The 27286-nt window shown below is 46.6% G+C and overlaps 7 non-coding genes and 5 pseudogenes across 7 annotated transcripts; all 12 read left to right on the top strand.

Annotated features, from left to right (window-relative positions):
- Positions 1-1123: 1123 nt before the first annotated feature.
- LOC138460366 (U2 spliceosomal RNA) lies at positions 1124-1305 on the top strand. Its single transcript, XR_011263123.1, has one exon. It is a non-coding gene; the product is annotated as a U2 spliceosomal RNA (small nuclear RNA).
- Positions 1306-1930: 625 nt separating this feature from the next.
- Positions 1931-2080, top strand: LOC138460423 (U2 spliceosomal RNA; annotated as a pseudogene).
- Positions 2081-7957: 5877 nt separating this feature from the next.
- Positions 7958-8128, top strand: LOC138460392 (U2 spliceosomal RNA; annotated as a pseudogene).
- Positions 8129-9649: 1521 nt separating this feature from the next.
- LOC138460374 (U2 spliceosomal RNA) lies at positions 9650-9826 on the top strand (annotated as a pseudogene).
- Positions 9827-10455: 629 nt separating this feature from the next.
- On the top strand, positions 10456-10646 carry LOC138460337 (U2 spliceosomal RNA). Its single transcript, XR_011263105.1, has one exon. It is a non-coding gene; the product is annotated as a U2 spliceosomal RNA (small nuclear RNA).
- A 1515-nt stretch (positions 10647-12161) lies between these two features.
- On the top strand, positions 12162-12342 carry LOC138460364 (U2 spliceosomal RNA; annotated as a pseudogene).
- Positions 12343-17309: 4967 nt separating this feature from the next.
- LOC138460377 (U2 spliceosomal RNA) lies at positions 17310-17500 on the top strand. Its single transcript, XR_011263129.1, has one exon. It is a non-coding gene; the product is annotated as a U2 spliceosomal RNA (small nuclear RNA).
- Positions 17501-18129: 629 nt separating this feature from the next.
- Positions 18130-18320, top strand: LOC138460338 (U2 spliceosomal RNA). Its single transcript, XR_011263106.1, has one exon. It is a non-coding gene; the product is annotated as a U2 spliceosomal RNA (small nuclear RNA).
- Positions 18321-18945: 625 nt separating this feature from the next.
- LOC138460424 (U2 spliceosomal RNA) lies at positions 18946-19095 on the top strand (annotated as a pseudogene).
- Positions 19096-24949: 5854 nt separating this feature from the next.
- On the top strand, positions 24950-25140 carry LOC138460379 (U2 spliceosomal RNA). The gene has a single exon (XR_011263130.1). It is a non-coding gene; the product is annotated as a U2 spliceosomal RNA (small nuclear RNA).
- Positions 25141-25769: 629 nt separating this feature from the next.
- LOC138460339 (U2 spliceosomal RNA) lies at positions 25770-25960 on the top strand. The gene has a single exon (XR_011263108.1). It is a non-coding gene; the product is annotated as a U2 spliceosomal RNA (small nuclear RNA).
- Positions 25961-26585: 625 nt separating this feature from the next.
- On the top strand, positions 26586-26776 carry LOC138460340 (U2 spliceosomal RNA). The gene has a single exon (XR_011263109.1). It is a non-coding gene; the product is annotated as a U2 spliceosomal RNA (small nuclear RNA).
- Positions 26777-27286: the final 510 nt, after the last annotated feature.

A 27286-nucleotide genomic window follows, 5' to 3' on the forward strand; every position in this document is an offset into this window, starting at 1 on the left:
CTCACGCTGAGGAGCAGTGATGAAAGTCACGTAGGCTTCCTGATGGCCCGCTTCTTCCTACTCCCGGTATGGCGGAGGCTGGGATGGGTAGTGTGGGACACCAGGATCCCCTACAACTGGACGGCCCCCTGGTACTATGCCGAGGCGGAGCGTTTTGTACGGGAATTCCAGCTGGAGGCGGCGGCGCCGGACCAGTGGAAGAATGGGGCCATCCACAAAAGCATTCGTGACAGGGACGTTTGCGAGCAGATCAGGACCCTATCATCAGAGGCCGCAGAGCGCGTATGGGGCAATGTGGCATCGAAACGGCTCACGAACAAGCACAAAGACGTAGCCTGGATGGCCATCCAGGGGGGTCTGCCGGTGCGAGCGTTCATGCACGCCAGAGGTCTCAACCGCTTCAAAAACTGCCCCCGGGGCTGCACGGCGGACGAGACAGAGTACCACCTCCTCTGGGATTGCCCCTACGCACGCAACTTGATGCGGGACTTGGCCACAGAACTAGGGGGCAAGATCCCGACAGCAAACATCAATGCCGACGCAGTGATGTACGGTTTGTTCCCGGGGACCCACGCACAGGAAGACATCCAGGCCTGCTGGAGAATCCTGTGCTGCGTAAAAGATGTGCTCCTATTTTCCAGAAACCGCCTGGTGGTAGGGAAGAAAGAGATGACGACGGAATCCTGCCGCCGGATGATCCACAGCCTCCTGAGAGACTACGCAATCATCGACGGGCCAGAGGACGACGACGACGACGGAGAGTGAGTAAATGTACATTTACACAACATGTTCTTGTGCTTTTTCTCAAACAGGACCCACCTCTGAGTGGAGAAAACGAAGGAATCGTTGGCCGCACGCGAGGCGGCATGACGAGGATACGTAAGTAATGTACAACATAACTTAACATGACCTGATTCCTTTCCAGAGGAAAAAGTCGACAAAGTCAGGCTCGGGCACAAGCGTCTAGGGGGACCGTGCTCGAAGCCTCCCTTTGCGATAGTTCCTAAACCAATATACGGATAACCCGTGAGAACCTTTAATTGGAAAACTAATTGGCATATAGTCGCAATGTAGTACACCCTACCTTGCTGGAGGAATGGGACGGTTGTAAGGGGAGATGTGGAGACCGTTCAAAAAAAAAAAAAAAAAAAATCTGTTCTTATCAGTTTAATATCTGATACGTCCTCTATCTGGGGACCATATATTAAATTGATTTTTGGAACAGGGAGATGGAATGGGAGCTTGCTCTGTCCACTCCACGCATCAACCTGGTATTGCAGTACCTCCAGGACTGGTGCACTTCCCCACTCGGGGAAAACAAAGCTGTCAAAAAGAAAGACTTGGGCGATTCTTGAAAAAGAAGAGCACACACGGCAAAATATATCTGTACTTATGCAAATTATTTTTTTTATTTATTTATTTTTTTTTTTCCCTTTCTTCCTTCTTTTTTGTTTAGATGTCCTGTTGAACATTCCGTGTCTTGGAGCAAGTTGTCGGAAGGAAAAAAGTCTGCCGTTTGGCTCCTTTTTCAGGGGAGCCGCCAGCCAGCCAGCCAGCCAGCCAGCCAGCCAGCCAGCCGGAGGAGGAGGAGAGCATGGGGGACACTGTCCTTGCCCTGCTTCCTTCCTTCCTTCCTTCCTCGCCCCTGCCGGCCCCTGCCGGCCACGAACGGCCAAGCCTTATCTAAGGTGGGCGCTCGGAGGAGCCTGCCCCCCGGGCAGCTCGGGGTGACTTTGGGCCCTGGCAGCGAGGCTGCTGGAGATGTGGGGGCGGAGCCATGCAAAAACGGACCCGGGGCTGCTGGTCTTTCATGCAAACGCACGCTAGGCCCGGCCGCCTCCGAGGTGCCTGGGAGTCTACGGCAGAGGGCGACTCCGAGTCAGCGGGGGAGCTGCCGAGCAGCGCTCTTTCCGACGGACCCTTTCGGGGCATCGCTTCTCGGCCTTTTGGCTAAGATCAAGTGTAGTAGCTAAGATCAAGTGTAGTATATTTTGTGTTTTGAGCCCTTTTCAAGGGAGGTTTTATCTCCAGGAAAGTTTGGCGATTTATACAATCACAACTACACAATGACTTAAGCTCTCTCTTGCACAACAGAGAGCCCAGCAGAAGTGTGTTGTCACACCCCCGCGCCGCGAGGTGGGCAACGGTACGCAGTCCGCCTAGGGGCCTGACCCCGAATCGGACTGGAAAGATAGACCCGAATCTTTTTCCTTCCACAGGAGTTCTATTTTTGTTTAAGCTTTATGCTAATTTTATGCAAGAAAACAGACAGAATGATTCCTTTTCAGTAGAAAGACTTTTTTCTCCAAAATGGACAAAATACCAAGGAGTATACCTCCTGCCACAGAATTAAGACATTCGATCAGAATAACTGTTGATCACAATGTCAGCCAGGAAAAAGATTTTGATTATGTAATCAAACAAATTTTAATTGAAACCTTAAAAGTTCAAAAAAGCAGCCTGTTCTGCATACAAGAGCACAAGAATGCCAATGCTTATGACATAACATTTATAGATGAAGCGGCGGCGATTACAGCCCACGAAAATTCTAAAATACCGAATCCAACACTTGATGGAGTTAAAATAGAATTATGTCATGTGCGCCAAGATACACCACTGACGGTGCATATGTATAATCCCTTTGTTTCAGTGGAAGCAATAACTGGATGGCTAAGCACCTATTGTGAAGAAGTCAAAGGAGGATACCCATTAAAGAACAAATATAATATCTTTAATGGGAATAGAAGATTCACAGTGGTATTGAGAAAAGATGCAAATGGCATAGGGGGACTTAGACACCCACCAGCCATGTTTGAATTCAACAAACATAAAGGATACCTATATTACCCGAGTCAGCCTTTATTCTGCAGATTTTGCAGAAACTTTGGTCACGTGAAGCAATTTTGCCCAAAAGACGCTTGCAAAAATTGCGCAAGCAGAAGTCACAAGGTGGCAGCCTGTGACAAACCAATACAATGCACCGAGTGTCAGCAAAAAGGACATTATGCAGAAATATGTCCACAGCGCAAATTATCATATGCGCAGACGGTCAAAAGGACGGGAGAAATAAGCGCAGAAGAAGAGCTGGAAAATATGCATGTGGATTTCGACCTAAATGAACTTTTGCAGCAGGAGAAAAGCGCACAAGACAATTTATGCGAAGCCATGAATAATGACCCTACAGCTTCAAGAGAAGCCAAATTATTGGGACCTAAAGCATTCATAACGACACAAACACACAAAAGCGTGACCGCAGACAAGACTCAGGAAGAAAAAAGCGAGGCGATGGAAGCGGGTGCATCCAGACAGGAGCATCCAACTAACACGCCACCTAGATGTAGAGAGGAGAATGCATCCACTTCAGAGAAAGGGGAAAAACAGAAAGAAGCGCTCGCTCAGGCGGAGAGCCCAAATGAGAGCCTGATGAGCGTAGAAGAACAAGGGAAAAGCACCAAAACGCCCCCTAGTGGCGAAAACGACCAAAACACCAGCGAAGCATGGAGAAAGGGAATTTTTCCTGCATTCGTGGTAAAAAATATCCTGAGCACGAGTGGAGCCCAAAAACAAGACAAAAACAAAAAAAGTGGCACCCCAGGGCTCATTGTGTCGAGCTTCGACTCAGGAAGCGAAAGTAGTACAAACAAGGACAAAGAGAGAACAGACATGCAAAAAGGAGCAACAAACAACACGCTAAGCAGCGAAGTTATCCTGAGTCATCTAAAAAATAGAGGGAGCGAGAAAAGCCAAGCCGGACTTCCAAACCCGGCATTGCCGCACCCAAGTGTGTTACCCTTTCTATCACCGAAAGACTTCGGGTATAACAAGACAAATAGTGAAAAAACACCTCCCTTACCAGAAATGCATGACAAAACAGAAGTAGAAGAGACCCAACTCTCCCAAGAAGCGGAGCACATAAGACTATCGCTAACCCCGAACCTAGCCGAACTACAACAGGTAGTAGAGGCGGGCGAAGCGTTAGCAACTAAGACAAAACACATATTTGCCCAAAACAAAGAGGACGAAGGATGGACAACGCAAAGGAAAAAGCATAGAAAAAGATCCAACACAGCAAGAAGCAGAAACAACACCCCAACAAACACAGAACAAAGCAAGAAGGATACACACGACAGGGACACAAGGGACACAAGAGAAGAGTCCTACACACCCATGGAATGTCTTAGTGACTCATCGGAAAACTCAGACAATGAGGAAGAAGAAAACACAGACAGTTTACACAGAACACCTTCTGCTTTTAGAAAGATGGAAAAAGAAGCCTCCAGAGCGAGGAGCAGATCGAGCCAAAGAGAAGGCAGAACAACACAACCCAAAAAATAATAATGGGGGGTCTAAAAATAGCAACACTAAACGTAAGAAGCATAAATAATATCACAAAAAGACTGACGCTATTAGCATACTTAACCACAGTACCGTGTGACATCTTTTGTCTACAGGAATGTGGTCTAAGCTGGGACGCAACCAACAAAGGATGGGGAAAAGATTGGACAAGCGGACCATCCTTTTGGTCAGGCTCCAACATAAACAAGAACGCGGGTACAGCAATCTTGTTCAAAACACACGCAGCCACGAACATAAAGTATGTGGAAATACATCCTGGACGGATACTACAGGTGCTTTTCTCATGGCACGGTATCCAACACAACCTCGTGAGTGTATATGCAGATGCAAAGAAACAAGAACGCATAGCTCTGTTACAAGAACTACGCAACTTTTGCACTGGAAACACCCCTTTGATCATAGCGGGGGATTTCAATTGCACAATACAAAAAGAGGATCGAGTGCGGACCGGTTCACAAGCAACGTCGAAGAACCGAGACCCATCGTCCAAAATACTCAAAAGTATCATAAGTGACTTAAACTTAAATGATACACACGCATCTACCAATACACCGGGGACAGCCTTAACATATAGGGCTGAAAACGGGTTGGTACAGTCCCGTATAGACTTTATATTCACATCTAAGAACTTTGGGATAAACAAAACCGAAGTGAAACCGAACCTGTTCTCAGACCACCACCTAATCACCACGGAAGTAACATTAAAGGAATACCCCCCAAAACAACGCAACGCATGGTCACTTAACGTAAACCTCTTGCAGGACGAAACAACCTGTAAAAAATACAGACCATTGCTAAAAGAGTGGGTATCCCAACATATGTTATACGAAGACAAAAGAGAGTGGTGGGAGGACATCAAAGAAAGAACCAGAGAGTTCTTTAAAAAAAGCGGACATATAGCAGCAAGAAAACGGAACGAGACTTACAGGAACCTGTTAGGCACACAACAAACCCTACACCTTCTGCAAGAGAGAGGGGTAGACGTCCAAGATGACCTCGAGGACGTAAAAGAAAAAATCCAGAAATGGATGCATGATAAAGGAAGGACTATTATCTTCAACTCTAGGGTGAAAGAATTTGAAGAGAACGAGAAATGCACACGTTTCTTCTTCAAAGCAGCACAACATCAGAAGGTTTTACCTACTGAATTCAGAGACTCAAGAGAGAAGACAAGGAACACGGTATCAGGGTTGCTAGAAGTAGCACAATCCTTTTACGCAGACTTGTATTCTCCAAAACAGTTGGACGAAGAACAGACAAGTGAGTTTGAGAGAGCTGTTCAAGACAACATAAGTACCGATCAAAAAGCAGACATGATTGAGCCTTTCACGTTACAAGAAATACACAAAGCAGTGATGAGTGCTGCCAAGAGGAAAACACCAGGAAGCGATGGCTTACCATGCGAATGGTATAGCACCTTCTGGGACATCCTAGGACCGGCAGTACTGGAGCTAGTAAACGTGGTCTTTCAAACTAGAGAGCTAGCCCCCAGCATGAAACAGGGGATCATCACTTTGCTATACAAAAAAGGAGACAAAGCGGACGTCAAAAACTGGAGACCGATAACATTACTAAATGCAGATTACAAAATATTAGCTAAAGTCATTGCTAACAGACTAAGAGCAGTAATCAGGCACTTAGTGCATCCAGACCAGACGTGCGCAGTCCCAGGCAGACGAATACATGAAAGCCTACTGATTGTAAGAGACTCAATACAATCAGCAAAAGATCGAGGAACGCCTTTGGGGGTTCTAAGCCTAGATTTTGAAAAGGCATACGACAGAGTCTCTCACCCATTCATGTTGAAGATAATGGAGAAAATGGGTTGCCCTAAACCCTTTTTAACACACATCTCCACGCTATACGCTGGAGTCTACAGTCAAGTCCGCATCAACGGGGAGTTGACTGAACAAATCCCAATATTATCAGGGGTCAGGCAGGGATGTCCCCTATCAGCACTTTTATACATCTGTGCAGTGGAACCTTTACACATCAGATTGAGGTCACACAAAGACATAACAGGAGCCCCAGTACCAGGGACCCCGGAACAAGTAAAGACCATTGGGTACATGGACGACGTGACAGCTTTATGCAAAGACGCCAAATCCGTAAACCAAGTCGTGTCGCAGACTGAACTTTTTTGCAAAGCGGCAGGATTCAAACTAAACAAACACAAGTGCCAACTACTAACCATTGGAACATGGAACAACCTCACACCATGCCCGATACACAAAACAGAAGACAGTTTGAAAATACTGGGACTACAGTTTGACAAACAGATGGACGGGACAAAACAATGGGAAAACACAACCAAAAAAATAGAGAACAAAATCAACTTCTGGGCACTGAGACAGCTCACGATGGAAGGAAAGGTGCTACTCATGAAAGCGGTCTTTCTCCCAATACTGCTGTTCCTAGCACTGATCTTTCCTCCAAAAATGAAACAAGCACAAAAAATACAAAGACTAATGTTCCATTTCCTATGGAACTCGAAGATGGATCGAGTAGCGAGAAAGACAATGTACAAGATAAAGGAGAGAGGAGGAAGAGGCGTACCGGAAATACAAAGCTTCCTTACAGGACACTACGTAGGGTTTTGCCTAAACACACTGAAACACTCGGCATCAATGGCAGTGCACTTCATAAGGTATGCAACAGCGAACATACTGGAAAGACACAAAATCATACCGAGAAGCAACACACTGCCAAAAGCAATGGAGACACCTCGCTTTTACAAAAGCTTCGGCAATTTCCTGTCAACAGTGGAGGATCAAGAACTCTTAACGAAAATATGGGTGGAACCCAGAGACATACTAAAACAAAAAAGGCTAAATGAAACCCCGGAACCAGTGGGTAACCTAGGGGGAAATAAACTGGACAAAGTGTGGAAAACTTTTTCAAAGGCAAGAGTAACGAACGCGCAGAGGGACATAAACTGGCAGCTACTCACAAATGCACTGCCATTGAAAGCCTTTATGCACAGAAGAAAACTGGCCAAAAAAGCAACATGCCCTAGAGAGCAATGCGCTCAGGACGAATCAACACTACACTTTGTGTGGAATTGTGCATTTGCAAAACAAGTGTGGGAAAAACTGGAAACACTGATTTTTGCAATCACAGGAGAACAGACCCTGACGTTCGAATCCATCTTGACAGGGATACAGGAGGGAGGAGGGAAACAAGAGAAAATTCTTTTTCACCAAATTACATCAGCAACGAAAGAAGCCTTATGGAAGGCCAGAACATTACTAGTGCTACAGCACAAAAACATCACTCCAGAGGAGTGTGTAAAGTTAGCGTTGTGTTTTTTATACACATATTACTGTCTTGATGCCAAAGTCAAGGGCAAACAAGAGGCACAAAACATTTGGCAACAAGACAACTGGAGAACGTTAACTATTTAACTAATCTGGGTTAGGGAGAGCAGTTTGCTCAAAGTCTTTCTTTTTGACAGTTTTTTAACCAAATTCAATTTTAATTCGTGAAAATCCTTTAATTCGAGAACTAATTGGCGTATAGTCGCAAGTAGTATATACTACTTTGCTGGAGGAAAGGGACGGTTGTAAGGGGAGATGTGGAGACCGTAAGAAAAAAAAAAAAAAAAAAAAAAAAAAAAAAATCTGTTCTTATCAGTTTAATATCTGATACGTCCTCTATCTGGGGACCATATATTAAATTGATTTTTGGAACAGGGAGATGGAATGGGAGCTTGCTCTGTCCACTCCACGCATCAACCTGGTATTGCAGTACCTCCAGGACTGGTGCACTTCCCCACTCGGGGAAAACAAAGCTGTCAAAAAGAAAGACTTGGGCGATTCTTGAAAAAGAAGAGCACACACGGCAAAATATATCTGTACTTATGCAAATTATTTTTTTTATTTATTTATTTTTTTTTTTCCCTTTCTTCCTTCTTTTTTGTTTAGATGTCCTGTTGAACATTCCGTGTCTTGGAGCAAGTTGTCGGAAGGAAAAAAGTCTGCCGTTTGGCTCCTTTTTCAGGGGAGCCGCCAGCCAGCCAGCCAGCCAGCCAGCCAGCCAGCCAGCCGGAGGAGGAGGAGAGCATGGGGGACACTGTCCTTGCCCTGCTTCCTTCCTTCCTTCCTTCCTCGCCCCTGCCGGCCCCTGCCGGCCACGAACGGCCAAGCCTTATCTAAGGTGGGCGCTCGGAGGAGCCTGCCCCCCGGGCAGCTCGGGGTGACTTTGGGCCCTGGCAGCGAGGCTGCTGGAGATGTGGGGGCGGAGCCATGCAAAAACGGACCCGGGGCTGCTGGTCTTTCATGCAAACGCACGCTAGGCCCGGCCGCCTCCGAGGTGCCTGGGAGTCTACGGCAGAGGGCGACTCCGAGTCAGCGGGGGAGCTGCCGAGCAGCGCTCTTTCCGACGGACCCTTTCGGGGCATCGCTTTAACACACTGCCAAAAGCAATGGAGACACCTCGCTTTTACAAAAGCTTCGGCAATTTCCTGTCAACAGTGGAGGATCAAGAACTCTTAACGAAAATATGGGTGGAACCCAGAGACATACTAAAACAAAAAAGGCTAAATGAAACCCCGGAACCAGTGGGTAACCTAGGGGGAAATAAACTGGACAAAGTGTGGAAAACTTTTTCAAAGGCAAGAGTAACGAACGCGCAGAGGGACATAAACTGGCAGCTACTCACAAATGCACTGCCATTGAAAGCCTTTATGCACAGAAGAAAACTGGCCAAAAAAGCAACATGCCCTAGAGAGCAATGCGCTCAGGACGAATCAACACTACACTTTGTGTGGAATTGTGCATTTGCAAAACAAGTGTGGGAAAAACTGGAAACACTGATTTTTGCAATCACAGGAGAACAGACCCTGACGTTCGAATCCATCTTGACAGGGATACAGGAGGGAGGAGGGAAACAAGAGAAAATTCTTTTTCACCAAATTACATCAGCAACGAAAGAAGCCTTATGGAAGGCCAGAACATTACTAGTGCTACAGCACAAAAACATCACTCCAGAGGAGTGTGTAAAGTTAGCGTTGTGTTTTTTATACACATATTACTGTCTTGATGCCAAAGTCAAGGGCAAACAAGAGGCACAAAACATTTGGCAACAAGACAACTGGAGAACGTTAACTATTTAACTAATCTGGGTTAGGGAGAGCAGTTTGCTCAAAGTCTTTCTTTTTGACAGTTTTTTAACCAAATTCAATTTTAATTCGTGAAAATCTTTTAATTCGAGAACTAATTGGCGTATAGTCGCAAGTAGTATATACTACTTTGCTGGAGGAAAGGGACGGTTGTAAGGGGAGATGTGGAGACCGATACAAAAAAAAAAAAAAAAAAAATCTGTTCTTATCAGTTTAATATCTGATACGTCCTCTATCTGGGGACCATATATTAAATTGATTTTTGGAACAGGGAGATGGAATGGGAGCTTGCTCTGTCCACTCCACGCATCAACCTGGTATTGCAGTACCTCCAGGACTGGTGCACTTCCCCACTCGGGGAAAACAAAGCTGTCAAAAAGAAAGACTTGGGCGATTCTTGAAAAAGAAGAGCACACACGGCAAAATATATCTGTACTTATGCAAATTATTTTTTTTATTTATTTATTTTTTTTTTTCCCTTTCTTCCTTCTTTTTTGTTTAGATGTCCTGTTGAACATTCCGTGTCTTGGAGCAAGTTGTCGGAAGGAAAAAAGTCTGCCGTTTGGCTCCTTTTTCAGGGGAGCCGCCAGCCAGCCAGCCAGCCAGCCAGCCAGCCAGCCAGCCAGCCGGAGGAGGAGGAGAGCATGGGGGACACTGTCCTTGCCCTGCTTCCTTCCTTCCTTCCTTCCTCGCCCCTGCCGGCCCCTGCCGGCCACGAACGGCCAAGCCTTATCTAAGGTGGGCGCTCGGAGGAGCCTGCCCCCCGGGCAGCTCGGGGTGACTTTGGGCCCTGGCAGCGAGGCTGCTGGAGATGTGGGGGCGGAGCCATGCAAAAACGGACCCGGGGCTGCTGGTCTTTCATGCAAACGCACGCTAGGCCCGGCCGCCTCCGAGGTGCCTGGGAGTCTACGGCAGAGGGCGACTCCGAGTCAGCGGGGGAGCTGCCGAGCAGCGCTCTTTCCGACGGACCCTTTCGGGGCATCGCTTCTCGGCCTTTTGGCTAAGATCAAGTGTAGTATCTGTTCTTATCAGTTTAATATCTGATACGTCCTCTATCTGGGGACCATATATTAAATTGATTTTTGGAACAGGGAGATGGAATGGGAGCTTGCTCTGTCCACTCCACGCATCAACCTGGTATTGCAGTACCTCCAGGACTGGTGCACTTCCCCACTCGGGGAAAACAAAGCTGTCAAAAAGAAAGACTTGGGCGATTCTTGAAAAAGAAGAGCACACACGGCAAAATATATCTGTACTTATGCAAATTATTTTTTTTATTTATTTATTTTTTTTTTTCCCTTTCTTCCTTCTTTTTTGTTTAGATGTCCTGTTGAACATTCCGTGTCTTGGAGCAAGTTGTCGGAAGGAAAAAAGTCTGCCGTTTGGCTCCTTTTTCAGGGGAGCCGCCAGCCAGCCAGCCAGCCAGCCAGCCAGCCAGCCAGCCGGAGGAGGAGGAGAGCATGGGGGACACTGTCCTTGCCCTGCTTCCTTCCTTCCTTCCTTCCTCGCCCCTGCCGGCCCCTGCCGGCCACGAACGGCCAAGCCTTATCTAAGGTGGGCGCTCGGAGGAGCCTGCCCCCCGGGCAGCTCGGGGTGACTTTGGGCCCTGGCAGCGAGGCTGCTGGAGATGTGGGGGCGGAGCCATGCAAAAACGGACCCGGGGCTGCTGGTCTTTCATGCAAACGCACGCTAGGCCCGGCCGCCTCCGAGGTGCCTGGGAGTCTACGGCAGAGGGCGACTCCGAGTCAGCGGGGGAGCTGCCGAGCAGCGCTCTTTCCGACGGACCCTTTCGGGGCATCGCTTTAACACACTGCCAAAAGCAATGGAGACACCTCGCTTTTACAAAAGCTTCGGCAATTTCCTGTCAACAGTGGAGGATCAAGAACTCTTAACGAAAATATGGGTGGAACCCAGAGACATACTAAAACAAAAAAGGCTAAATGAAACCCCGGAACCAGTGGGTAACCTAGGGGGAAATAAACTGGACAAAGTGTGGAAAACTTTTTCAAAGGCAAGAGTAACGAACGCGCAGAGGGACATAAACTGGCAGCTACTCACAAATGCACTGCCATTGAAAGCCTTTATGCACAGAAGAAAACTGGCCAAAAAAGCAACATGCCCTAGAGAGCAATGCGCTCAGGACGAATCAACACTACACTTTGTGTGGAATTGTGCATTTGCAAAACAAGTGTGGGAAAAACTGGAAACACTGATTTTTGCAATCACAGGAGAACAGACCCTGACGTTCGAATCCATCTTGACAGGGATACAGGAGGGAGGAGGGAAACAAGAGAAAATTCTTTTTCACCAAATTACATCAGCAACGAAAGAAGCCTTATGGAAGGCCAGAACATTACTAGTGCTACAGCACAAAAACATCACTCCAGAGGAGTGTGTAAAGTTAGCGTTGTGTTTTTTATACACATATTACTGTCTTGATGCCAAAGTCAAGGGCAAACAAGAGGCACAAAACATTTGGCAACAAGACAACTGGAGAACGTTAACTATTTAACTAATCTGGGTTAGGGAGAGCAGTTTGCTCAAAGTCTTTCTTTTTGACAGTTTTTTAACCAAATTCAATTTTAATTCGTGAAAATCTTTTAATTCGAGAACTAATTGGCGTATAGTCGCAAGTAGTATATACTACTTTGCTGGAGGAAAGGGACGGTTGTAAGGGGAGATGTGGAGACCGTTCAAAAAAAAAAAAAAAAAAATCTGTTCTTATCAGTTTAATATCTGATACGTCCTCTATCTGGGGACCATATATTAAATTGATTTTTGGAACAGGGAGATGGAATGGGAGCTTGCTCTGTCCACTCCACGCATCAACCTGGTATTGCAGTACCTCCAGGACTGGTGCACTTCCCCACTCGGGGAAAACAAAGCTGTCAAAAAGAAAGACTTGGGCGATTCTTGAAAAAGAAGAGCACACACGGCAAAATATATCTGTACTTATGCAAATTATTTTTTTTATTTATTTATTTTTTTTTTTCCCTTTCTTCCTTCTTTTTTGTTTAGATGTCCTGTTGAACATTCCGTGTCTTGGAGCAAGTTGTCGGAAGGAAAAAAGTCTGCCGTTTGGCTCCTTTTTCAGGGGAGCCGCCAGCCAGCCAGCCAGCCAGCCAGCCAGCCAGCCAGCCAGCCGGAGGAGGAGGAGAGCATGGGGGACACTGTCCTTGCCCTGCTTCCTTCCTTCCTTCCTTCCTCGCCCCTGCCGGCCCCTGCCGGCCACGAACGGCCAAGCCTTATCTAAGGTGGGCGCTCGGAGGAGCCTGCCCCCCGGGCAGCTCGGGGTGACTTTGGGCCCTGGCAGCGAGGCTGCTGGAGATGTGGGGGCGGAGCCATGCAAAAACGGACCCGGGGCTGCTGGTCTTTCATGCAAACGCACGCTAGGCCCGGCCGCCTCCGAGGTGCCTGGGAGTCTACGGCAGAGGGCGACTCCGAGTCAGCGGGGGAGCTGCCGAGCAGCGCTCTTTCCGACGGACCCTTTCGGGGCATCGCTTCTCGGCCTTTTGGCTAAGATCAAGTGTAGTAGTACAAACAAGGACAAAGAGAGAACAGACATGCAAAAAGGAGCAACAAACAACACGCTAAGCAGCGAAGTTATCCTGAGTCATCTAAAAAATAGAGGGAGCGAGAAAAGCCAAGCCGGACTTCCAAACCCGGCATTGCCGCACCCAAGTGTGTTACCCTTTCTATCACCGAAAGACTTCGGGTATAACAAGACAAATAGTGAAAAAACACCTCCCTTACCAGAAATGCATGACAAAACAGAAGTAGAAGAGACCCAACTCTCCCAAGAAGCGGAGCACATAAGACTATCGCTAACCCCGAACCTAGCCGAACTACAACAGGTAGTAGAGGCGGGCGAAGCGTTAGCAACTAAGACAAAACACATATTTGCCCAAAACAAAGAGGACGAAGGATGGACAACGCAAAGGAAAAAGCATAGAAAAAGATCCAACACAGCAAGAAGCAGAAACAACACCCCAACAAACACAGAACAAAGCAAGAAGGATACACACGACAGGGACACAAGGGACACAAGAGAAGAGTCCTACACACCCATGGAATGTCTTAGTGACTCATCGGAAAACTCAGACAATGAGGAAGAAGAAAACACAGACAGTTTACACAGAACACCTTCTGCTTTTAGAAAGATGGAAAAAGAAGCCTCCAGAGCGAGGAGCAGATCGAGCCAAAGAGAAGGCAGAACAACACAACCCAAAAAATAATAATGGGGGGTCTAAAAATAGCAACACTAAACGTAAGAAGCATAAATAATATCACAAAAAGACTGACGCTATTAGCATACTTAACCACAGTACCGTGTGACATCTTTTGTCTACAGGAATGTGGTCTAAGCTGGGACGCAACCAACAAAGGATGGGGAAAAGATTGGACAAGCGGACCATCCTTTTGGTCAGGCTCCAACATAAACAAGAACGCGGGTACAGCAATCTTGTTCAAAACACACGCAGCCACGAACATAAAGTATGTGGAAATACATCCTGGACGGATACTACAGGTGCTTTTCTCATGGCACGGTATCCAACACAACCTCGTGAGTGTATATGCAGATGCAAAGAAACAAGAACGCATAGCTCTGTTACAAGAACTACGCAACTTTTGCACTGGAAACACCCCTTTGATCATAGCGGGGGATTTCAATTGCACAATACAAAAAGAGGATCGAGTGCGGACCGGTTCACAAGCAACGTCGAAGAACCGAGACCCATCGTCCAAAATACTCAAAAGTATCATAAGTGACTTAAACTTAAATGATACACACGCATCTACCAATACACCGGGGACAGCCTTAACATATAGGGCTGAAAACGGGTTGGTACAGTCCCGTATAGACTTTATATTCACATCTAAGAACTTTGGGATAAACAAAACCGAAGTGAAACCGAACCTGTTCTCAGACCACCACCTAATCACCACGGAAGTAACATTAAAGGAATACCCCCCAAAACAACGCAACGCATGGTCACTTAACGTAAACCTCTTGCAGGACGAAACAACCTGTAAAAAATACAGACCATTGCTAAAAGAGTGGGTATCCCAACATATGTTATACGAAGACAAAAGAGAGTGGTGGGAGGACATCAAAGAAAGAACCAGAGAGTTCTTTAAAAAAAGCGGACATATAGCAGCAAGAAAACGGAACGAGACTTACAGGAACCTGTTAGGCACACAACAAACCCTACACCTTCTGCAAGAGAGAGGGGTAGACGTCCAAGATGACCTCGAGGACGTAAAAGAAAAAATCCAGAAATGGATGCATGATAAAGGAAGGACTATTATCTTCAACTCTAGGGTGAAAGAATTTGAAGAGAACGAGAAATGCACACGTTTCTTCTTCAAAGCAGCACAACATCAGAAGGTTTTACCTACTGAATTCAGAGACTCAAGAGAGAAGACAAGGAACACGGTATCAGGGTTGCTAGAAGTAGCACAATCCTTTTACGCAGACTTGTATTCTCCAAAACAGTTGGACGAAGAACAGACAAGTGAGTTTGAGAGAGCTGTTCAAGACAACATAAGTACCGATCAAAAAGCAGACATGATTGAGCCTTTCACGTTACAAGAAATACACAAAGCAGTGATGAGTGCTGCCAAGAGGAAAACACCAGGAAGCGATGGCTTACCATGCGAATGGTATAGCACCTTCTGGGACATCCTAGGACCGGCAGTACTGGAGCTAGTAAACGTGGTCTTTCAAACTAGAGAGCTAGCCCCCAGCATGAAACAGGGGATCATCACTTTGCTATACAAAAAAGGAGACAAAGCGGACGTCAAAAACTGGAGACCGATAACATTACTAAATGCAGATTACAAAATATTAGCTAAAGTCATTGCTAACAGACTAAGAGCAGTAATCAGGCACTTAGTGCATCCAGACCAGACGTGCGCAGTCCCAGGCAGACGAATACATGAAAGCCTACTGATTGTAAGAGACTCAATACAATCAGCAAAAGATCGAGGAACGCCTTTGGGGGTTCTAAGCCTAGATTTTGAAAAGGCATACGACAGAGTCTCTCACCCATTCATGTTGAAGATAATGGAGAAAATGGGTTGCCCTAAACCCTTTTTAACACACATCTCCACGCTATACGCTGGAGTCTACAGTCAAGTCCGCATCAACGGGGAGTTGACTGAACAAATCCCAATATTATCAGGGGTCAGGCAGGGATGTCCCCTATCAGCACTTTTATACATCTGTGCAGTGGAACCTTTACACATCAGATTGAGGTCACACAAAGACATAACAGGAGCCCCAGTACCAGGGACCCCGGAACAAGTAAAGACCATTGGGTACATGGACGACGTGACAGCTTTATGCAAAGACGCCAAATCCGTAAACCAAGTCGTGTCGCAGACTGAACTTTTTTGCAAAGCGGCAGGATTCAAACTAAACAAACACAAGTGCCAACTACTAACCATTGGAACATGGAACAACCTCACACCATGCCCGATACACAAAACAGAAGACAGTTTGAAAATACTGGGACTACAGTTTGACAAACAGATGGACGGGACAAAACAATGGGAAAACACAACCAAAAAAATAGAGAACAAAATCAACTTCTGGGCACTGAGACAGCTCACGATGGAAGGAAAGGTGCTACTCATGAAAGCGGTCTTTCTCCCAATACTGCTGTTCCTAGCACTGATCTTTCCTCCAAAAATGAAACAAGCACAAAAAATACAAAGACTAATGTTCCATTTCCTATGGAACTCGAAGATGGATCGAGTAGCGAGAAAGACAATGTACAAGATAAAGGAGAGAGGAGGAAGAGGCGTACCGGAAATACAAAGCTTCCTTACAGGACACTACGTAGGGTTTTGCCTAAACACACTGAAACACTCGGCATCAATGGCAGTGCACTTCATAAGGTATGCAACAGCGAACATACTGGAAAGACACAAAATCATACCGAGAAGCAACACACTGCCAAAAGCAATGGAGACACCTCGCTTTTACAAAAGCTTCGGCAATTTCCTGTCAACAGTGGAGGATCAAGAACTCTTAACGAAAATATGGGTGGAACCCAGAGACATACTAAAACAAAAAAGGCTAAATGAAACCCCGGAACCAGTGGGTAACCTAGGGGGAAATAAACTGGACAAAGTGTGGAAAACTTTTTCAAAGGCAAGAGTAACGAACGCGCAGAGGGACATAAACTGGCAGCTACTCACAAATGCACTGCCATTGAAAGCCTTTATGCACAGAAGAAAACTGGCCAAAAAAGCAACATGCCCTAGAGAGCAATGCGCTCAGGACGAATCAACACTACACTTTGTGTGGAATTGTGCATTTGCAAAACAAGTGTGGGAAAAACTGGAAACACTGATTTTTGCAATCACAGGAGAACAGACCCTGACGTTCGAATCCATCTTGACAGGGATACAGGAGGGAGGAGGGAAACAAGAGAAAATTCTTTTTCACCAAATTACATCAGCAACGAAAGAAGCCTTATGGAAGGCCAGAACATTACTAGTGCTACAGCACAAAAACATCACTCCAGAGGAGTGTGTAAAGTTAGCGTTGTGTTTTTTATACACATATTACTGTCTTGATGCCAAAGTCAAGGGCAAACAAGAGGCACAAAACATTTGGCAACAAGACAACTGGAGAACGTTAACTATTTAACTAATCTGGGTTAGGGAGAGCAGTTTGCTCAAAGTCTTTCTTTTTGACAGTTTTTTAACCAAATTCAATTTTAATTCGTGAAAATCTTTTAATTCGAGAACTAATTGGCGTATAGTCGCAAGTAGTATATACTACTTTGCTGGAGGAAAGGGACGGTTGTAAGGGGAGATGTGGAGACCGTTCAAAAAAAAAAAAAAAAAAAAAAAAAAAAATCTGTTCTTATCAGTTTGATATCTGATACGTCCTCTATCTGGGGACCATATATTAAATTGATTTTTGGAACAGGGAGATGGAATGGGAGCTTGCTCTGTCCACTCCACGCATCAACCTGGTATTGCAGTACCTCCAGGACTGGTGCACTTCCCCACTCGGGGAAAACAAAGCTGTCAAAAAGAAAGACTTGGGCGATTCTTGAAAAAGAAGAGCACACACGGCAAAATATATCTGTACTTATGCAAATTATTTTTTTTATTTATTTATTTTTTTTTTTCCCTTTCTTCCTTCTTTTTTGTTTAGATGTCCTGTTGAACATTCCGTGTCTTGGAGCAAGTTGTCGGAAGGAAAAAAGTCTGCCGTTTGGCTCCTTTTTCAGGGGAGCCGCCAGCCAGCCAGCCAGCCAGCCAGCCAGCCAGCCAGCCAGCCGGAGGAGGAGGAGAGCATGGGGGACACTGTCCTTGCCCTGCTTCCTTCCTTCCTTCCTTCCTCGCCCCTGCCGGCCCCTGCCGGCCACGAACGGCCAAGCCTTATCTAAGGTGGGCGCTCGGAGGAGCCTGCCCCCCGGGCAGCTCGGGGTGACTTTGGGCCCTGGCAGCGAGGCTGCTGGAGATGTGGGGGCGGAGCCATGCAAAAACGGACCCGGGGCTGCTGGTCTTTCATGCAAACGCACGCTAGGCCCGGCCGCCTCCGAGGTGCCTGGGAGTCTACGGCAGAGGGCGACTCCGAGTCAGCGGGGGAGCTGCCGAGCAGCGCTCTTTCCGACGGACCCTTTCGGGGCATCGCTTCTCGGCCTTTTGGCTAAGATCAAGTGTAGTATCTGTTCTTATCAGTTTAATATCTGATACGTCCTCTATCTGGGGACCATATATTAAATTGATTTTTGGAACAGGGAGATGGAATGGGAGCTTGCTCTGTCCACTCCACGCATCAACCTGGTATTGCAGTACCTCCAGGACTGGTGCACTTCCCCACTCGGGGAAAACAAAGCTGTCAAAAAGAAAGACTTGGGCGATTCTTGAAAAAGAAGAGCACACACGGCAAAATATATCTGTACTTATGCAAATTATTTTTTTTATTTATTTATTTTTTTTTTTCCCTTTCTTCCTTCTTTTTTGTTTAGATGTCCTGTTGAACATTCCGTGTCTTGGAGCAAGTTGTCGGAAGGAAAAAAGTCTGCCGTTTGGCTCCTTTTTCAGGGGAGCCGCCAGCCAGCCAGCCAGCCAGCCAGCCAGCCAGCCAGCCGGAGGAGGAGGAGAGCATGGGGGACACTGTCCTTGCCCTGCTTCCTTCCTTCCTTCCTTCCTCGCCCCTGCCGGCCCCTGCCGGCCACGAACGGCCAAGCCTTATCTAAGGTGGGCGCTCGGAGGAGCCTGCCCCCCGGGCAGCTCGGGGTGACTTTGGGCCCTGGCAGCGAGGCTGCTGGAGATGTGGGGGCGGAGCCATGCAAAAACGGACCCGGGGCTGCTGGTCTTTCATGCAAACGCACGCTAGGCCCGGCCGCCTCCGAGGTGCCTGGGAGTCTACGGCAGAGGGCGACTCCGAGTCAGCGGGGGAGCTGCCGAGCAGCGCTCTTTCCGACGGACCCTTTCGGGGCATCGCTTCTCGGCCTTTTGGCTAAGATCAAGTGTAGTAGCTAAGATCAAGTGTAGTATATTTTGTGTTTTGAGCCCTTTTCAAGGGAGGTTTTATCTCCAGGAAAGTTTGGCGATTTATACAATCACAACTACACAATGACTTAAGCTCTCTCTTGCACAACAGAGAGCCCAGCAGAAGTGTGTTGTCACACCCCCGCGCCGCGAGGTGGGCAACGGTACGCAGTCCGCCTAGGGGCCTGACCCCGAATCGGACTGGAAAGATAGACCCGAATCTTTTTCCTTCCACAGGAGTTCTATTTTTGTTTAAGCTTTATGCTAATTTTATGCAAGAAAACAGACAGAATGATTCCTTTTCAGTAGAAAGACTTTTTTCTCCAAAATGGACAAAATACCAAGGAGTATACCTCCTGCCACAGAATTAAGACATTCGATCAGAATAACTGTTGATCACAATGTCAGCCAGGAAAAAGATTTTGATTATGTAATCAAACAAATTTTAATTGAAACCTTAAAAGTTCAAAAAAGCAGCCTGTTCTGCATACAAGAGCACAAGAATGCCAATGCTTATGACATAACATTTATAGATGAAGCGGCGGCGATTACAGCCCACGAAAATTCTAAAATACCGAATCCAACACTTGATGGAGTTAAAATAGAATTATGTCATGTGCGCCAAGATACACCACTGACGGTGCATATGTATAATCCCTTTGTTTCAGTGGAAGCAATAACTGGATGGCTAAGCACCTATTGTGAAGAAGTCAAAGGAGGATACCCATTAAAGAACAAATATAATATCTTTAATGGGAATAGAAGATTCACAGTGGTATTGAGAAAAGATGCAAATGGCATAGGGGGACTTAGACACCCACCAGCCATGTTTGAATTCAACAAACATAAAGGATACCTATATTACCCGAGTCAGCCTTTATTCTGCAGATTTTGCAGAAACTTTGGTCACGTGAAGCAATTTTGCCCAAAAGACGCTTGCAAAAATTGCGCAAGCAGAAGTCACAAGGTGGCAGCCTGTGACAAACCAATACAATGCACCGAGTGTCAGCAAAAAGGACATTATGCAGAAATATGTCCACAGCGCAAATTATCATATGCGCAGACGGTCAAAAGGACGGGAGAAATAAGCGCAGAAGAAGAGCTGGAAAATATGCATGTGGATTTCGACCTAAATGAACTTTTGCAGCAGGAGAAAAGCGCACAAGACAATTTATGCGAAGCCATGAATAATGACCCTACAGCTTCAAGAGAAGCCAAATTATTGGGACCTAAAGCATTCATAACGACACAAACACACAAAAGCGTGACCGCAGACAAGACTCAGGAAGAAAAAAGCGAGGCGATGGAAGCGGGTGCATCCAGACAGGAGCATCCAACTAACACGCCACCTAGATGTAGAGAGGAGAATGCATCCACTTCAGAGAAAGGGGAAAAACAGAAAGAAGCGCTCGCTCAGGCGGAGAGCCCAAATGAGAGCCTGATGAGCGTAGAAGAACAAGGGAAAAGCACCAAAACGCCCCCTAGTGGCGAAAACGACCAAAACACCAGCGAAGCATGGAGAAAGGGAATTTTTCCTGCATTCGTGGTAAAAAATATCCTGAGCACGAGTGGAGCCCAAAAACAAGACAAAAACAAAAAAAGTGGCACCCCAGGGCTCATTGTGTCGAGCTTCGACTCAGGAAGCGAAAGTAGTACAAACAAGGACAAAGAGAGAACAGACATGCAAAAAGGAGCAACAAACAACACGCTAAGCAGCGAAGTTATCCTGAGTCATCTAAAAAATAGAGGGAGCGAGAAAAGCCAAGCCGGACTTCCAAACCCGGCATTGCCGCACCCAAGTGTGTTACCCTTTCTATCACCGAAAGACTTCGGGTATAACAAGACAAATAGTGAAAAAACACCTCCCTTACCAGAAATGCATGACAAAACAGAAGTAGAAGAGACCCAACTCTCCCAAGAAGCGGAGCACATAAGACTATCGCTAACCCCGAACCTAGCCGAACTACAACAGGTAGTAGAGGCGGGCGAAGCGTTAGCAACTAAGACAAAACACATATTTGCCCAAAACAAAGAGGACGAAGGATGGACAACGCAAAGGAAAAAGCATAGAAAAAGATCCAACACAGCAAGAAGCAGAAACAACACCCCAACAAACACAGAACAAAGCAAGAAGGATACACACGACAGGGACACAAGGGACACAAGAGAAGAGTCCTACACACCCATGGAATGTCTTAGTGACTCATCGGAAAACTCAGACAATGAGGAAGAAGAAAACACAGACAGTTTACACAGAACACCTTCTGCTTTTAGAAAGATGGAAAAAGAAGCCTCCAGAGCGAGGAGCAGATCGAGCCAAAGAGAAGGCAGAACAACACAACCCAAAAAATAATAATGGGGGGTCTAAAAATAGCAACACTAAACGTAAGAAGCATAAATAATATCACAAAAAGACTGACGCTATTAGCATACTTAACCACAGTACCGTGTGACATCTTTTGTCTACAGGAATGTGGTCTAAGCTGGGACGCAACCAACAAAGGATGGGGAAAAGATTGGACAAGCGGACCATCCTTTTGGTCAGGCTCCAACATAAACAAGAACGCGGGTACAGCAATCTTGTTCAAAACACACGCAGCCACGAACATAAAGTATGTGGAAATACATCCTGGACGGATACTACAGGTGCTTTTCTCATGGCACGGTATCCAACACAACCTCGTGAGTGTATATGCAGATGCAAAGAAACAAGAACGCATAGCTCTGTTACAAGAACTACGCAACTTTTGCACTGGAAACACCCCTTTGATCATAGCGGGGGATTTCAATTGCACAATACAAAAAGAGGATCGAGTGCGGACCGGTTCACAAGCAACGTCGAAGAACCGAGACCCATCGTCCAAAATACTCAAAAGTATCATAAGTGACTTAAACTTAAATGATACACACGCATCTACCAATACACCGGGGACAGCCTTAACATATAGGGCTGAAAACGGGTTGGTACAGTCCCGTATAGACTTTATATTCACATCTAAGAACTTTGGGATAAACAAAACCGAAGTGAAACCGAACCTGTTCTCAGACCACCACCTAATCACCACGGAAGTAACATTAAAGGAATACCCCCCAAAACAACGCAACGCATGGTCACTTAACGTAAACCTCTTGCAGGACGAAACAACCTGTAAAAAATACAGACCATTGCTAAAAGAGTGGGTATCCCAACATATGTTATACGAAGACAAAAGAGAGTGGTGGGAGGACATCAAAGAAAGAACCAGAGAGTTCTTTAAAAAAAGCGGACATATAGCAGCAAGAAAACGGAACGAGACTTACAGGAACCTGTTAGGCACACAACAAACCCTACACCTTCTGCAAGAGAGAGGGGTAGACGTCCAAGATGACCTCGAGGACGTAAAAGAAAAAATCCAGAAATGGATGCATGATAAAGGAAGGACTATTATCTTCAACTCTAGGGTGAAAGAATTTGAAGAGAACGAGAAATGCACACGTTTCTTCTTCAAAGCAGCACAACATCAGAAGGTTTTACCTACTGAATTCAGAGACTCAAGAGAGAAGACAAGGAACACGGTATCAGGGTTGCTAGAAGTAGCACAATCCTTTTACGCAGACTTGTATTCTCCAAAACAGTTGGACGAAGAACAGACAAGTGAGTTTGAGAGAGCTGTTCAAGACAACATAAGTACCGATCAAAAAGCAGACATGATTGAGCCTTTCACGTTACAAGAAATACACAAAGCAGTGATGAGTGCTGCCAAGAGGAAAACACCAGGAAGCGATGGCTTACCATGCGAATGGTATAGCACCTTCTGGGACATCCTAGGACCGGCAGTACTGGAGCTAGTAAACGTGGTCTTTCAAACTAGAGAGCTAGCCCCCAGCATGAAACAGGGGATCATCACTTTGCTATACAAAAAAGGAGACAAAGCGGACGTCAAAAACTGGAGACCGATAACATTACTAAATGCAGATTACAAAATATTAGCTAAAGTCATTGCTAACAGACTAAGAGCAGTAATCAGGCACTTAGTGCATCCAGACCAGACGTGCGCAGTCCCAGGCAGACGAATACATGAAAGCCTACTGATTGTAAGAGACTCAATACAATCAGCAAAAGATCGAGGAACGCCTTTGGGGGTTCTAAGCCTAGATTTTGAAAAGGCATACGACAGAGTCTCTCACCCATTCATGTTGAAGATAATGGAGAAAATGGGTTGCCCTAAACCCTTTTTAACACACATCTCCACGCTATACGCTGGAGTCTACAGTCAAGTCCGCATCAACGGGGAGTTGACTGAACAAATCCCAATATTATCAGGGGTCAGGCAGGGATGTCCCCTATCAGCACTTTTATACATCTGTGCAGTGGAACCTTTACACATCAGATTGAGGTCACACAAAGACATAACAGGAGCCCCAGTACCAGGGACCCCGGAACAAGTAAAGACCATTGGGTACATGGACGACGTGACAGCTTTATGCAAAGACGCCAAATCCGTAAACCAAGTCGTGTCGCAGACTGAACTTTTTTGCAAAGCGGCAGGATTCAAACTAAACAAACACAAGTGCCAACTACTAACCATTGGAACATGGAACAACCTCACACCATGCCCGATACACAAAACAGAAGACAGTTTGAAAATACTGGGACTACAGTTTGACAAACAGATGGACGGGACAAAACAATGGGAAAACACAACCAAAAAAATAGAGAACAAAATCAACTTCTGGGCACTGAGACAGCTCACGATGGAAGGAAAGGTGCTACTCATGAAAGCGGTCTTTCTCCCAATACTGCTGTTCCTAGCACTGATCTTTCCTCCAAAAATGAAACAAGCACAAAAAATACAAAGACTAATGTTCCATTTCCTATGGAACTCGAAGATGGATCGAGTAGCGAGAAAGACAATGTACAAGATAAAGGAGAGAGGAGGAAGAGGCGTACCGGAAATACAAAGCTTCCTTACAGGACACTACGTAGGGTTTTGCCTAAACACACTGAAACACTCGGCATCAATGGCAGTGCACTTCATAAGGTATGCAACAGCGAACATACTGGAAAGACACAAAATCATACCGAGAAGCAACACACTGCCAAAAGCAATGGAGACACCTCGCTTTTACAAAAGCTTCGGCAATTTCCTGTCAACAGTGGAGGATCAAGAACTCTTAACGAAAATATGGGTGGAACCCAGAGACATACTAAAACAAAAAAGGCTAAATGAAACCCCGGAACCAGTGGGTAACCTAGGGGGAAATAAACTGGACAAAGTGTGGAAAACTTTTTCAAAGGCAAGAGTAACGAACGCGCAGAGGGACATAAACTGGCAGCTACTCACAAATGCACTGCCATTGAAAGCCTTTATGCACAGAAGAAAACTGGCCAAAAAAGCAACATGCCCTAGAGAGCAATGCGCTCAGGACGAATCAACACTACACTTTGTGTGGAATTGTGCATTTGCAAAACAAGTGTGGGAAAAACTGGAAACACTGATTTTTGCAATCACAGGAGAACAGACCCTGACGTTCGAATCCATCTTGACAGGGATACAGGAGGGAGGAGGGAAACAAGAGAAAATTCTTTTTCACCAAATTACATCAGCAACGAAAGAAGCCTTATGGAAGGCCAGAACATTACTAGTGCTACAGCACAAAAACATCACTCCAGAGGAGTGTGTAAAGTTAGCGTTGTGTTTTTTATACACATATTACTGTCTTGATGCCAAAGTCAAGGGCAAACAAGAGGCACAAAACATTTGGCAACAAGACAACTGGAGAACGTTAACTATTTAACTAATCTGGGTTAGGGAGAGCAGTTTGCTCAAAGTCTTTCTTTTTGACAGTTTTTTAACCAAATTCAATTTTAATTCGTGAAAATCTTTTAATTCGAGAACTAATTGGCGTATAGTCGCAAGTAGTATATACTACTTTGCTGGAGGAAAGGGACGGTTGTAAGGGGAGATGTGGAGACCGTTCAAAAAAAAAAAAAAAAAAAAAAAAAAAAATCTGTTCTTATCAGTTTGATATCTGATACGTCCTCTATCTGGGGACCATATATTAAATTGATTTTTGGAACAGGGAGATGGAATGGGAGCTTGCTCTGTCCACTCCACGCATCAACCTGGTATTGCAGTACCTCCAGGACTGGTGCACTTCCCCACTCGGGGAAAACAAAGCTGTCAAAAAGAAAGACTTGGGCGATTCTTGAAAAAGAAGAGCACACACGGCAAAATATATCTGTACTTATGCAAATTATTTTTTTTATTTATTTATTTTTTTTTTTCCCTTTCTTCCTTCTTTTTTGTTTAGATGTCCTGTTGAACATTCCGTGTCTTGGAGCAAGTTGTCGGAAGGAAAAAAGTCTGCCGTTTGGCTCCTTTTTCAGGGGAGCCGCCAGCCAGCCAGCCAGCCAGCCAGCCAGCCAGCCAGCCAGCCGGAGGAGGAGGAGAGCATGGGGGACACTGTCCTTGCCCTGCTTCCTTCCTTCCTTCCTTCCTCGCCCCTGCCGGCCCCTGCCGGCCACGAACGGCCAAGCCTTATCTAAGGTGGGCGCTCGGAGGAGCCTGCCCCCCGGGCAGCTCGGGGTGACTTTGGGCCCTGGCAGCGAGGCTGCTGGAGATGTGGGGGCGGAGCCATGCAAAAACGGACCCGGGGCTGCTGGTCTTTCATGCAAACGCACGCTAGGCCCGGCCGCCTCCGAGGTGCCTGGGAGTCTACGGCAGAGGGCGACTCCGAGTCAGCGGGGGAGCTGCCGAGCAGCGCTCTTTCCGACGGACCCTTTCGGGGCATCGCTTCTCGGCCTTTTGGCTAAGATCAAGTGTAGTATCTGTTCTTATCAGTTTAATATCTGATACGTCCTCTATCTGGGGACCATATATTAAATTGATTTTTGGAACAGGGAGATGGAATGGGAGCTTGCTCTGTCCACTCCACGCATCAACCTGGTATTGCAGTACCTCCAGGACTGGTGCACTTCCCCACTCGGGGAAAACAAAGCTGTCAAAAAGAAAGACTTGGGCGATTCTTGAAAAAGAAGAGCACACACGGCAAAATATATCTGTACTTATGCAAATTATTTTTTTTATTTATTTATTTTTTTTTTTCCCTTTCTTCCTTCTTTTTTGTTTAGATGTCCTGTTGAACATTCCGTGTCTTGGAGCAAGTTGTCGGAAGGAAAAAAGTCTGCCGTTTGGCTCCTTTTTCAGGGGAGCCGCCAGCCAGCCAGCCAGCCAGCCAGCCAGCCAGCCAGCCGGAGGAGGAGGAGAGCATGGGGGACACTGTCCTTGCCCTGCTTCCTTCCTTCCTTCCTTCCTCGCCCCTGCCGGCCCCTGCCGGCCACGAACGGCCAAGCCTTATCTAAGGTGGGCGCTCGGAGGAGCCTGCCCCCCGGGCAGCTCGGGGTGACTTTGGGCCCTGGCAGCGAGGCTGCTGGAGATGTGGGGGCGGAGCCATGCAAAAACGGACCCGGGGCTGCTGGTCTTTCATGCAAACGCACGCTAGGCCCGGCCGCCTCCGAGGTGCCTGGGAGTCTACGGCAGAGGGCGACTCCGAGTCAGCGGGGGAGCTGCCGAGCAGCGCTCTTTCCGACGGACCCTTTCGGGGCATCGCTTCTCGGCCTTTTGGCTAAGATCAAGTGTAGTATCTGTTCTTATCAGTTTAATATCTGATACGTCCTCTATCTGGGGACCATATATTAAATTGATTTTTGGAACAGGGAGATGGAATGGGAGCTTGCTCTGTCCACTCCACGCATCAACCTGGTATTGCAGTACCTCCAGGACTGGTGCACTTCCCCACTCGGGGAAAACAAAGCTGTCAAAAAGAAAGACTTGGGCGATTCTTGAAAAAGAAGAGCACACACGGCAAAATATATCTGTACTTATGCAAATTATTTTTTTTATTTATTTATTTTTTTTTTTCCCTTTCTTCCTTCTTTTTTGTTTAGATGTCCTGTTGAACATTCCGTGTCTTGGAGCAAGTTGTCGGAAGGAAAAAAGTCTGCCGTTTGGCTCCTTTTTCAGGGGAGCCGCCAGCCAGCCAGCCAGCCAGCCAGCCAGCCAGCCAGCCGGAGGAGGAGGAGAGCATGGGGGACACTGTCCTTGCCCTGCTTCCTTCCTTCCTTCCTCGCCCCTGCCGGCCCCGAACGGCCAAGCCTTATCTAAGGTGGGCGCTCGGAGGAGCCTGCCCCCCGGGCAGCTCGGGGTGACTTTGGGCCCTGGCACTGAGGCTGCTGGAGATGTGGGGGCGGAGCCATGCAAAAACGGACCCGGGGCTGCTGGTCTTTCATGCAAACGCACGCTAGGC

The sequence above is a fragment of the Ambystoma mexicanum genome, chromosome 4p (assembly GCF_040938575.1).
Source record: "Ambystoma mexicanum isolate Mex_15411 chromosome 4p, UKY_AmexF1_1, whole genome shotgun sequence".
Classification (NCBI taxonomy): Eukaryota; Metazoa; Chordata; class Amphibia; order Caudata; family Ambystomatidae; genus Ambystoma; species Ambystoma mexicanum.